We start from the raw sequence: 12839 nt of genomic DNA, 5'->3' as shown, positions 1-12839 counted from the left end.
TTAGGTGGGTAGGTCAGGTGTTTCTCATGTGTCGGTGCAGACTCGATGGGCCGAAGGGCCTCTTCTGCACTGTGATTATGTGAGAGAAGAGTTAGTCATACAGAGTCAAAGGGAGTTGCGATGGGGCAAGAGAGAAACAAAGGGCAGAAACTTCTGCTCCCGCACGTCGACGCGTAAAATGACGCGCAGTGACGTCGGGCATGAGTCCCAACATCACTGTGCGTCATTCCGATCTTTAGTTCAGTGGCGCGCACCGGAGTTGGCTGCACGCCTGCCGAACTGTCAAAGGCTTGTTAAGGCCATTAATAAACTAATTGAAGTAATTGGCAGGGCTGCCTGTCCAACCTTAAGGTTGGCGGGCAAGCGAAGTGCCCAGGTGGCCTTCGCATTGTTCATGAAACCTCATCCACGGGCGGGATGAGGTTTCACGAAGGATTTATGAATGAAATAAAATGTATCAAAATTCATAAACATATCACATGAGGGGACATGTCTGAATAATGTTTCTTTTTATTTTATTCAATGTTTCATAATGAAATTAATCTCCTTGAGGCAGCTCCGGGCCTCGGAGATTTCTGCGCTCTTTCGTGCACATGCGCAAAAGAGCGCAGGCTCCGACTCTCCCTCCTCACCCCCGCCCGCACAGTTAGCGCTGAGTGTTAATTGGCCCACCAACGTAAAATGGCGCTGTGCATCCGATCGCGGGCGGTGATCGGCTCCGCGCCCGCCCCCAACTGGCCCACCCGAGGGGGTAGAAAATTCTCCCCAAAGAAATAAAAGGTGTGCCTAGAGCAGGTGTGCTGCTGTCTGAAAGTAAAACTGAAACAAGGCAATGAAAAGGAAACAAAATGGGGGAGCAAAGATTAGGGTCTGAACTCAACATGAAGACAGAAGGCTGTAAAGTGCCTCATCGAAAAATGAGGTGCTGTTCCTCGAGTTTACGTTGATCTTCACTGGGAAAGCGCAGTAGGTCGAATAATAGGGTGAGAGCAAGGTGGAGGGCTAAAACGATAGGCCACCAGAAGCTTGGGATCATGCTTGCAGACAGAATGGAGGTGTTTCGCAAAGTGGTCACCCATCTGCACTTGGTCTCCCCAATGTAGAGGAGACCACACTGTGAGCAGTGACTACAATGTACTAAATTAAAAGAAATACAGCTAAATCGCTGCTTCACTTGGCAGGAGTGTTTGGGGGCCTTGGGAGGCGAGGAGAGAGGAGGTAAAAGGGCAGGTGTTCCACCTCCTGCCATTGCATGGTGCTGCAGGAAGTTGACGGTGTGTTGTGGATCATTGACAAGTGGACCAAGGTATCACAGAGGGAACAGTCCTTTCGCAAAGCTGAAAGTGGGGGGGGGGGGTCTGCGGTGAGGAAGATGTTTGGTGCTGGCACCACGCTGGAGGTTGTGGGAAAGGCAGAGTATGACTCATTGTATATGGAGGCTGGTGCAGTAGAAGGTGAAGACAAGGGGAACCCTATCATGGTCTTGGGAGGGAGGAGAAGTGCAGGAAATGGATCAGACACGATGGAGGGTCCTGTGAACGCCCCCCCCCCCCCCTCACCCCCGGAGTAGGACTGGAATGAGGAATATTCCATACGTCCCATAAAAAGACAGGGGTAGCTAGGACCCATGCAGGTGCTCATACTAACACCTTTTATTTGGAGGAAGTGAGTTGAGTTTAAAAAGTTATTTAATGAGAGAACAAGTTCAGTCGGATGGTGGAGGGTGATGGTCGATGGTTGGGTCTCTGTTCAAGGAAGAAGCGGACAGCCCTCAGACTGTCCTGGTGGGGAATGGAGGTGTAGAGAGATTGGGTGCCTGTGTTGAGGGGAGATGGTTAGGAACTAGAAATTCGGAACTGTTAAAGTGACAGAGGTCACCAGAAGAGCCATGGCTGTAGGCAGGGAAGAGACTGGACAAGGGGAGAAAAAATAGTCCAGGTGGCAAGAAATCGTGGGCTGGATTTTACGGTCCAGGCATGTTTTTGCTGGGGAGCATGTAAAGTATGACAGGTGGCTAGCCCACTGCCCTCCTGCCCACTCCATGACCTGGTCCCCATAAAATGGTAGGCAGGCGGGCGCGAAAATCAGCAGCCTTGTATGCCATTAACAGGCAATTGAGGTTGTCGCCAAGCCAATTGACCTGAATATTACTCTGCCCATGCCATAATACAGTTAAATAATAATATTTAATTTTGTGGAAAAGCAGAAAGGAAGGGGAGCATGTCATTCTCGGCGGGGGGGGGTCCCCTGTGCACATTGGATGCAAACCCCTTCAGCCAAGATGTTACCCTCCCTTTTATCCTCCCCGCACATCCTCCAAAACACATCCCCCCCACCTCCCTCGCCCTAAGCCAACCCCCTCCCCCCACCCCGAGGCTCCCCAATCCCTCCCCAGTCAAACCACGGTTTTGCCTGGTTCCAGACACCATGGCTGCCTACCTCCCAGGGTCTGCTTGCAGCCCCATTAACACCCACAGCTGGGTTCTGGTGCTGCTGGGACCAATAGAGTTGCCGGCCAATCAGATTGGTTGGCAGGTCTCGAGGGCTGGACTTCCTCCCACTGAGGGGAGGAAGTCCCACTCTCTGCTTGTTGAGCCCACTCCCAGCGAGATATCGCTGAGGGGCAGGCTTTTTTGTTAAAAACAGTCCACCTGGCACTCGATCTTTGCAAGGGGGGCAAGCAATATGTGCCCCGTGAAATCCAGCTCGAAAGGTCTACCAGGGCAGTTTATGGGTTTTGGGGAACTATGAGGCGGAAGCCATAGAGGGAAGGTCACCGCAGGAGATGAGGTTAATTGAAAGGCTGGCAATTCACATCCACAGCTAGATCACAATTTTTAAAGGAGGTTCACTAAGATACACAAAGACACAACAATGCAATTAAAAAATATTAAATCCAGTTCACAGCTGAAACTCAATGGCCGGAATTTTTCAGCCCCTCACACCGACGTTCTGGTCCTGCCGATGTGTACGGAGATTTCAATGGCTCGCCAGCCCCACCACAAGGGAGAGGTAGGTGGGGTGGGTGGGGCTGGAAAATTCCGGCCAATATTTATGCATTTTAGGGAGCGGCAAAGTGTGTCTCCCAAAAGTTTCAGAATCTTTATTGAACTCAATGGAGGGGGGGGTGGGGAGGGAAATCAGATAATCAATTCATTAAGAGATTTCTAATCAACTGAACTCTTTTTAAACATTGCCAAATATTCCATAACAGGCAAATATTGGTTGTGAACATAGAACAATGAAGATAAGATAATGAAGCCATTGAGTTTTATCAATGTTTGTGTTGGAAAGCAGGTCAGCCTGCGTACTGAGCAACAAAAAAGTACATGACTTAACAGGTCTTTCTTAATGAGACTGATGATCAGTTTCTTTAGCACTATTTATCTTAGCTAATTACAGTTAGTGTGAATTATCAATTACAGTTAGAAGTAATTGCCCTTCATACAGAAAGCTTTTTTAGTTCATTCAGGGCCATTAATATAATACTACAATTAACGGTCACATTTACATTACCAATATATCTCCATTGTTTTAAATTGTGAAGTAATTTCATTTTTCACAGGAGAGCCTCTCTTAATTTACTGATGCAATTGACTGAATAACTAGAGAGACTGTCATGGGGCTAATCAGTGATAATGAATTATCATTTGACCTTGTAAGGGTAATGGACAACACATGCTCCCTTTGGATAACTACAGTTGACATCTGCTGGAACTTTCACTTCAGCAAAGTTTGTGTTCACATTATGGAGTCAAATACAGTTATTTGCATGCACTTAGTTCTGACTGTCTAGAGCAGAATAACCTCAATAATCAAAACCAATAGAAACAACAGAACAAACAGTGCAAAAAAAAAGAAAAAAGTCAAAGTTAAAACAAGATACTGGAAACCCTGCAGTAACGAAAGTGAAAGGAAAGGTTAGCGTTTGAGATGGTTTCAACCTTTCTTCACTTTCAGATGTTTTTCAAACATTTTCTAATAATAAAAAGTTAGCTTTTGTATAAAAGCACGTAGCATGTCACAGGTCATGAGGTTTTGGAAGAAAATGTGGCAAAGTGATAATTATCCACGAATTAGAGTACATTGTCATTACTTTCATCAAGGTGCATGGACCTTTAATACCAGACATTAAGGGATAAAAGTTATATTTTAAACAGTCAACTTTTATGAAATTATCAATTCTGTTTTCAATATTTGGAGTCAGAAATTTAATTTTGAGTTTTATTTTCACCATTTTGGCATTTTGACGTAATTTTGACAATAATGTTTATAGGCAGGGACTATAAATGGAAGGGGCTCAAACATGCCATGAGACTCCAATGCTTAGTTAGTTATATCTAAGACACTTAAGTACGCTGATGGAATTAAAGTGACTGGAATTTCTGTTTGGACATGAAATAGCTTACATTCTGATGGCATTTTGTACACAACGCTGACATTAGTTGGATCATTCAAACGACATTGGCTAGTCCCATTCTTGCCGTTGATTACACATCCAATCCCACTAAAATGTGATGTGTCCAAAGCTAATAGAAAGCAAGTTCTGGAGATGTTTCTCGTTGATCTTTTTATTAGCAAAATAAGGAATAGATTATGTCTAGTTGGTAGCATCAGCTACTGCACAATTATCACTTCTTCCATTTCCCACACCAGCCTTCCTTGAGGACTCCAATTAAAACAACCAATTCTACACCTGGGCAATTGAGTACTGTGGTCTGCAATCTCAAGAATTTTAGTTTAGGCTGTTCTCAAACTCATTTCAGAGGGGCCCTTAATGCCTGCATCTCCAATGGATTCAAATGCAGGTCTGAGAGGTGTCAGAAGAATTAGATATATATGTTGCCAATGCTGTGCATGCGCAGTTCTAGTGTTTTACTCTGGGAGGGGTTTAGGAGCATGGGGCAGGATCATGGTTGGGAAATAAGGAAGCGTGGATTTCTTTGACTGTCTTTAAGAGTTCCCAACCGAGCTTTTCCCTCCAGCCGCAACATTAATATGGCAGCCGTTACCAGGGCCTTCCCCACCCAACACAGAGTCCAGAGTGAGAGTTTTCCCAGGCAAGGAGGGGGGGTTTTGTGTCTGTGCGGGGAGTTTCACCACTCCCCTTACCCAATGATGTATTTTTCTTGCATTTGCAGCTGTCCATTCCTAACCCTATTCTACACCTGCTGAGGAGACTATCATTGTTTTATGATGGAAAGGCCAAACTGCCTGAGGACAATTGTTAAACAACTCCCATCTCCTTCCAGTTCACGACTCCAGTACCAATGCCAAACCATTGTTTCCCTGACACTGGATTGCGGTTACATTGTCCTGCCAGCCCCACAAGGGTGATGTCATTCAGTTTCTGCACATGCGGGGACCAGTGAACATGCGCAGTCAGGTATCAGTAGCCATCTTGTGCAGCCATCTTGCATTGGCAGGAGACACTGTTAGATATATCAAAACATTACCCAATCCCTTTGGGATTTATTGATCGATTTTTGTTGTAATGGTGGGTTCCATTATTTTTCCCTTTTTGTCTCTTCAGGCCATACACACCCTGAAAGGCAGAGAGGAACCCAATGTTTCCCAAGTCATCAATGTTTCTCCATAACTGAGCAGGAGTAGGAGGTGCTAGACTGTGGCTTAAGAATGACTGTCTGAGGCAAGTAAGTATTACAGTGGGTGGAATGTAGGCCTTTTGGCTCTGGGTTCAAATCCAGCCTGAACTGATGGGATGGAAGTCTCCTCTGTAAGCTGATTAGAAGCGGTCTTTGCAAATTATTTTAGGCAGTTTCCATCCAGTACCCAGCAAACACAGACTCAGCCTTTCCTAACCTGGCACTAATTGGCAATCTCACTCGGCCACAGAATGTATGAGTAGAAAATAGAATAGACGGCACAGGGGTGTGCTTTCAAAGTGGGGACTCAGGCATATTGTTGGGTCATAGTAGTGGGAGTTTTGTATCTGGCTGCGCTACAACTGACCTCAGAATGGCAGTGCTTAATTCAGGTGCAGGGTGCCTGAAATGGGAGAACTCCATTGTCCAGCACTAACATTCCTCATTTAGTTTAGCCTAAAGAAAAAAAATCACAGCTCTTTTGTTTTTCTTTTCTACCCCATCTTCTGCTCACCCACTTATGTAGTTAATTGTTGTGGTGTCACTGATATAAACAATTCAGCAAAGTTTGAGGATGGGGTGGGTGGGGGGGTGCAGGGGAGAGGTGCCAGAAGTGATACCACTTACTGTTAAATGCCACTTAGTTATTACTGTGAACCATATAATTACAGTACAGTCTTTCACAAAATTGTCAAAGTACAAATGATTCAGAGCTGAAATGGTTGTAAAGAACCAAATATACAAATATCCTGTCCCTGGACTTATTTCTGAAGGGTCATTTCTCCTTTTCTTTGAATTCTTTAAACCCACACAATTCCCTTTTCCCAGCTGACAGGAGGTGATCAAGAACCCTGTTCCCAGGTCGCCAACAATGTTACTCTTTAAATAAACTATATTATTCTGGAATTGGTCAGCGGAAGTGGGTACACTCTGGTCTCTAGTTATCTGCACCTTCCTGAGGCTGGCACAGAGCACTTTGTTCAGCGCGTGAGGCAAACACACAAAGCAATCCATTCCATCTCAAGCCATGTTGTACAAAGCTTGCTAATCAATTGAAATGCTGCCACTGTCTGCCTATACAGACACTCATCATTATCAGATGAAATGCAGGACAGTCAGAGGAGTTAAAAATTGGCTGAAGATCTGTAGTTTAGCCACTAAAAGGCTGCTTTGAACTGACCTTTACCTCGCCCTAACAGGTCAACAGTCTGATGATGCCCCACAATGCAATTACTGAGCGTCAGATGTGCAACTCCTTACAAATCACCCAGAATTCTACACATCTGCTGGCTGTCAGCATCTGCCACGCTCAGTCATGTGCAAATAATGAAAAGCATTTGTTATTGCCCCAGAACAGGTAAGCATTATGACAATTACTGAACATCCCAACTGACCTTGTGTAAATCTAAATTTCATGACCCCTTTAAGCCATGGGTATTTGGGTGTTGAAAGCGATCTACATTAGTGAATGAATTTTGGACAAATTCATTCATTTCCAGATGCAAGCTGGAAAAGACAGAAGAGGGACTCACATTTTGCTCAATGCTGAAGAATGCAAATATTCTCCAATTGGAATATTTAACTCGGCAGCACTCCTTGGTTTAAACTTCAGTGTGTGCCAAACTAGTGAGACTGCTTACTGTTGCTGGCCAGATCCAAAAGTTCTCAATGTTGTTAATGGTAAACAGGAACATCTAAAATCTGGCGATGGAACTGAGTGAACCTTGTCCAGACAGTTAGCATGAAAAGCCTCCTTCATCTGCGAGGGTCTGATGTGAAATCAGGTATGTATGGGCCCAAAGCAGAAAACCATCTCCACTTTGATAGTCTAATTCAGGGAAGCTACAGAACAACTGAGGTGGAAATGGAATAAAAGTGCCAGCACAGACACAGCAAGGGGGCTCCAAAGCTGGTCAGGCTGGAGTGAGCTTTTCATCGCTACATCTCACCTGAAATCACTCAACTCTCAAACAAGATACCAGGTATCAGAAGAATGTTCAACATCTTAGCACTAAGATCCCTCACCTTGTAAAGTTAAAAATAAATAAACTTGGGAAATTGTACATAAAACTACGCAATAATGAGCCATGAAAGTAGTAGCCATGGACACAAATATCTAAACACAAAGTGATTGAGAAAGTGGTTTGGATCACATTAAATCCAATTTCCATTGACACAACTCAAGCAGGAAACTGAGGTTCCATAATTATGTCTATGGTGGATTCCAATGGACTTACACAGCAACAAGGTGTGGTTTGCACAGGAAATGTAGTCCCTGTCCAGTAAGACATTTTTTGATGTCCTCTGCACTGGCACAAATCCAGAGAGTAGCAATCTGGATTCTGGCATTTGATTTGTTAGCAGCTCACGGAATCAATTTTCAATTTAAAATCAGGTTTGTGCTTAATGAGCCAAAAGTGGAGGAACTACACTTGTACAATAACTTGTATAGTAGATAAAAGTATATCTACTCCACATTCCATAACACAAATAGGCTTCATGTTATAGAGGTTATAGGTCCTCCTCTTTCTGGTCAAATCAGCTTCTATTACATGTTTGCAGCTCTGAAGGTAAGAGTACTTGAGATACTTTCACACAAGAAAATCTTACTCACATCCTCCATTGGGAAGGCAGAATGACAGCATAAATTTAAAGCCAGAAGATTTCCTCCGTGGACACAAGGTACAGATTTCACCTGAAATGGCACCTGAAACTGTGCCCATTATGTCGATGTTGAAAACCTGCCAAGCATCCTCCCAATCTCATTAGAATATTCCCAAACTGAAAAGAGTGTATAATTGGCATAAATCAGTGCAAAAAAATCAGGGCCCAAGGAAGTGCCGAAACTAAACCAATCTATTTCTTCCACTCTTGAAATTTAAAGTTTTAACTCATTTAATCATCGCTCATGCACAATATTTTTAAGAACCTGAGTAGCTTTCCAATATCACTTATACGTAACATTAAAAGATGCAGTGAATACAAAGCATCAGTAAGGATTAAAGAAAAGCACGCAAAATTGTACATAACAAACCAGCAAAATTATTTTGTAATCTGGTCTCAATGTTGAGAGATCCCCTGAGCAAGCATAATTAGAGGATATTTGCATGGGAGAGTCAGGAACGTGGCCAATTTGTGAATGGAGATTAATGGACGTACATAAAAGACTGAAAAGACTTGGGTGTATCATAGCAATTCACACCCAAAATTCAATGTCTTTTAAGCCACAAAATTAGCTTGTGCTCAAATTGTGTGTGTATCAAAACACAATTACGGAAGACACTCCAGACCCAAAATCTCGACCTACACAAAGCATTGCTCATTTAAAATGAAAAGTACACAGACAAGAAGCTCTAACTAGGAAAAGCAACAAATTATTTAAATATAGCATTAAATTCATAATTATTTGGGAAAACAATGCTTTTTTTTACAATATGTGAGGAGCAAGGTTTCAATTTTCTTAGAATCATACAACAATTGTAGCATAGAGGCAGGCCATTTGGCCCAGCGTGTCTGTGCCGACTCTCTACTATAGCAACTCAGCTAGTCCCACTCCCCTGCCTTTTTCCTATAGCCATAGAAATCTTCTCTCTTCAGATTCTGATCTAATTTCCCTTTGAAAGCCACGATTGAATCTGTCACCGGCACACTCTCAGGCAGTACATTCCAGACTAGTGGAGATATCTAGGTGAGTAAGAGGGTTGTACTAGAAAGGGAAATGTTTAAACGTAGAAAAGTGAAAAGTCATGACACTGAGGAAACAAAATAGCAGACGTGTAAAACAAATAGGAAATGAGAGAGGTAAGGGATCTGACAGTTTTAGTTGGAAAGCCTATAAGTCATCAGCACAATGTGCAACAATGGTGAAAAGGGCAAAAAAGATCTTTGGATGTACAGCTCAATAGATAGAGCACATGTCCAGTGATAGTTAGCTTGTGCAAAACAATGGTCCTCCTCAACTTCAGTATGCTTCATGGTCCTGTGTCTTTACTGAACAGGAGACCTCTTGGCCCTGAAGACAGCACAAAAGGAAACTCAACCAGAGCTATGAAAATATGAAGATATTAGAGATGTTCACATTTGAGGTGACTTTTTTCACCTTAGGTGACTTTGCAAGATGCAAAGATCTTCAAGGGAACAACTAAACTGGATCTAGAACGATGTTTAATATTAACACAAGGGGATATTGATTAAAATTTCTAGATTAGAAACTTTGAATACAAAGTTAAGATTAAGAGTTACTTTTGCAGAGGGAGGTAAATATGTAGAAGAAACAATCAAGGGAGATAGTTGAAGTGGGTAATGGTGCAAATTTTAACAGAGCGATGGATCAATTTTTAACGGAGAAGTCAACTGAAAACTATTGGAAATTATGTATGGTAACTATACAAGACTGGAAATGATTTTGTTCTTAAAGAAATTGGAACATTTGGTGTGGAGGGAGGGGGAAGGAATTATTAAGTTATGTGCAATGAGTTACTGTTTCCTGGAGTTACCTCAATTATTTTTGGAAAACTTATCATCCGACTCAGGTTTTGCCATTAGCTGGCCACAGGTTGCTTGCCACTCCCTGGAGTTAGCATTTACTTATGTTTAGGACAGTTTGAATAGGCTTGGTGGTTTTCTCTCACTTTTTCCATACGGCTTAAACTGTACACAAAGATGGAACAAAGGCTCTACACAGTACACGCCTGACACTGCAGATTATTAGTTCTGAGATTTGTTTTCATGTGTTAACTCTTAAGCAGCTTGATCATTTTCAGTTAGAGGTATGCACGGAATTCAGAGGCACAATTTACCGTCACTGGTTAAGATAAAGCAAATTCTCGCAAGTGTATAATTATTCTTTAAAACAGATCCAGGTAAAGAAAGTTACCACAAATAAAATGGATATCCATTTTCTCATTATACGTGAACTAACATATCAAGTCATATTTAAGAAGGGGATTTCCAAAAGAAGCACTATCTAAAAACAAGTAAGGAACTTTATTCAAAAACATGGGATGGTGGTGTAGTGGTATGGTCACTGGATTAATAATCCAGAGACCCAGGATAATACTCTGGGGACCCGGGTTCGAATCCCAACACGGCAGATGGAATTTGAATCCAATAAAAATCTGGTATTAAGAGTCTAATTATGATCATGACACCATTGTCGACTGTCGTAAAAAATCCAGCTGATTCACTAATCTGGCCCATATGTGACTCCAGACCCGCAGCAATGTGGTCAAAACATGCCCTTGAAAAGGCGTAGCAAGCCACTTGGTTGCATCAAACTACTACAAATCCTATGAGGAATGATCCCAGATGGACCGCTTAGCATCAACTTAAGCACCATGAATGGACAACAGCAAACTCTGTCAACCCTGCAAAATCCTCCTTACTAACATCTGGGGGTTTATGCCAAAATTGGGAGCTGTCTCACAGACATAGTCATATTCAAGGAATCATACCTTACAGGTCATGTCCCAGATACCATCACCATCCCTAGTGGTATGTTCTGTCTCGCCAGTAGTACAGACTCAGCAGAGGTGGCGGCACAGTGGTATAGTCGGGAGGGCGTCCTCAACATCACTCTGGACCCCATGAAGTTTCATGGCATCAGGTCAGCATGGGCAAGGAAACCTCCTGCTGATTATCGCATACCTCACCCCCTCAACTGATGAATCAGTGCTCCTCCATGTTGAACACCACTTGGAGGAAGCGCCAAGGGTGGCAAGGGCACAGAATGTACCCTCTGGGTGGGGGACTTCAATGTCCATCACCAAGAGCGGTTTGGTAGCACCACTACTCGACCAGCTGGTCAAGTCCTAAATGACATAGCTGCTAGACCGGGTCTGCGACAGGTGGTGACAGAACCAACAAGAGGGAAAAACATACTTGACCTTATCCTCACCAACCTGCCTGCTGCAGATGCATCTGTCCATGACCACCGTACAGTCATCGTGGAAGTGGAGCTAAATCCTGTCTTCACATTAAGAATGCCCTCCATCGTGTTGTGTGGCACTACCACCATGCCAAGTGCAATAGATTTCAAGCAGATCTAGCAACTCAAGTCTGGGCATCCATGAGGCGCTGGCGCTGTAGGCCATCAGCAGCAGCAGCAGAATTATACACGAACACAATCTGAAACATCCTGGCCTGACACATATATCCCACTCCACCATTTCCATTAAGCCAGGTGATCAACTCTGGTTCAATGAAGACTGCAGGAGGGCATGCCAGGAGCAGCACCAGGCATACCTAAAAATGAGGTGTCAACCTGGCAAAGCTACAACTCGGGGCTACTTGCATGCCAAACAGTGGAAACAGCATGCAGTAGACAGAGCTAAACGATCCCATAACCAACAGATCAGATCTAAGCTCTACAGTCCTGCCACATCCAGTCATGAATGGTGGTGGACAATTAAATAACTCACTGGAGGAGGCAGTTCCACAAATATCCCCGTCTTCAATGATGGGGGAGCCCAGCGCATCAGTGCAAAAGATAAGGCTGAAGCATCTGCAAGAAATTTCAGCCAGAAGTGCCAAGTAGATGATCCATCTCGGCCTCCTCCGGAGGTGACCAGCATCACAGATGCCAGTCTTCAGCCAATTCAATTCACTCCACGTGATATCAAGAAACAGCTGAAGGCACTGGATACTGCAAAGATTATGGGCCCTGAAAGGTTTTTAGCAATAGTACTGAAAACTTATGCTTCAGAACTTGCTGCACCCCTAGCCAAGTTGTTCCAGTACAGCTATAACGCTGGCATCTATCCGGCAACGTGAAAAGTTTCCCAGGTATGTCCCGTCCACAAAAAGCAAGACAAATCCAACCCGGCCAATTACCACCCTACTCTCGATCATCAGTAAAGTGATGGAAGGGGTTATCAACAGTCCTATCAAGTGGTGCTTGCTAGAAATAACCTGCTCGCTGGTGCTCAGTTTCAGTTCTTGCAGGACCACTCCGGGAGGGAGGGAGTGGAATAGTGATATCGTCTATTCCAGGGACCCAGGGTAATGCTCTGGGGACCGGGGTTCAAATCCTACCATGGCAGATGGTGAAATCTGAATTCAATAAAAATCTGGAATTAAAAGTCTGATGATGACTTTGAAGCCATTGTCAATTGTTGTAAAAACCCATCTGGTTCACTAATCTCCTTTAGGGAAGGAAATCTGCCATCCTTACCTGGCCTACATGTGACTCCAAACCCACAGCAATGTGGTTGACTCTTTAATGAACAAAGGCAA

General features: G+C 43.7%; 1 protein-coding gene across 2 annotated transcripts in view; it reads right to left on the bottom strand.

Moving 5' to 3' along the window:
• Positions 1–12839, bottom strand: part of lhpp (phospholysine phosphohistidine inorganic pyrophosphate phosphatase) — a 157505-nt gene that overhangs the window by 132222 nt on the left and 12444 nt on the right. The window lies entirely within an intron of this gene.

This window comes from Cetorhinus maximus, chromosome 20, assembly GCF_964194155.1.
Source record: "Cetorhinus maximus chromosome 20, sCetMax3.hap1.1, whole genome shotgun sequence".
In the NCBI taxonomy this organism is placed as follows: domain Eukaryota; kingdom Metazoa; phylum Chordata; class Chondrichthyes; order Lamniformes; family Cetorhinidae; genus Cetorhinus; species Cetorhinus maximus.
Note: the sequence above shows the minus strand (reverse complement) of the source record. Positions and strands in the feature narration are given on the sequence as shown.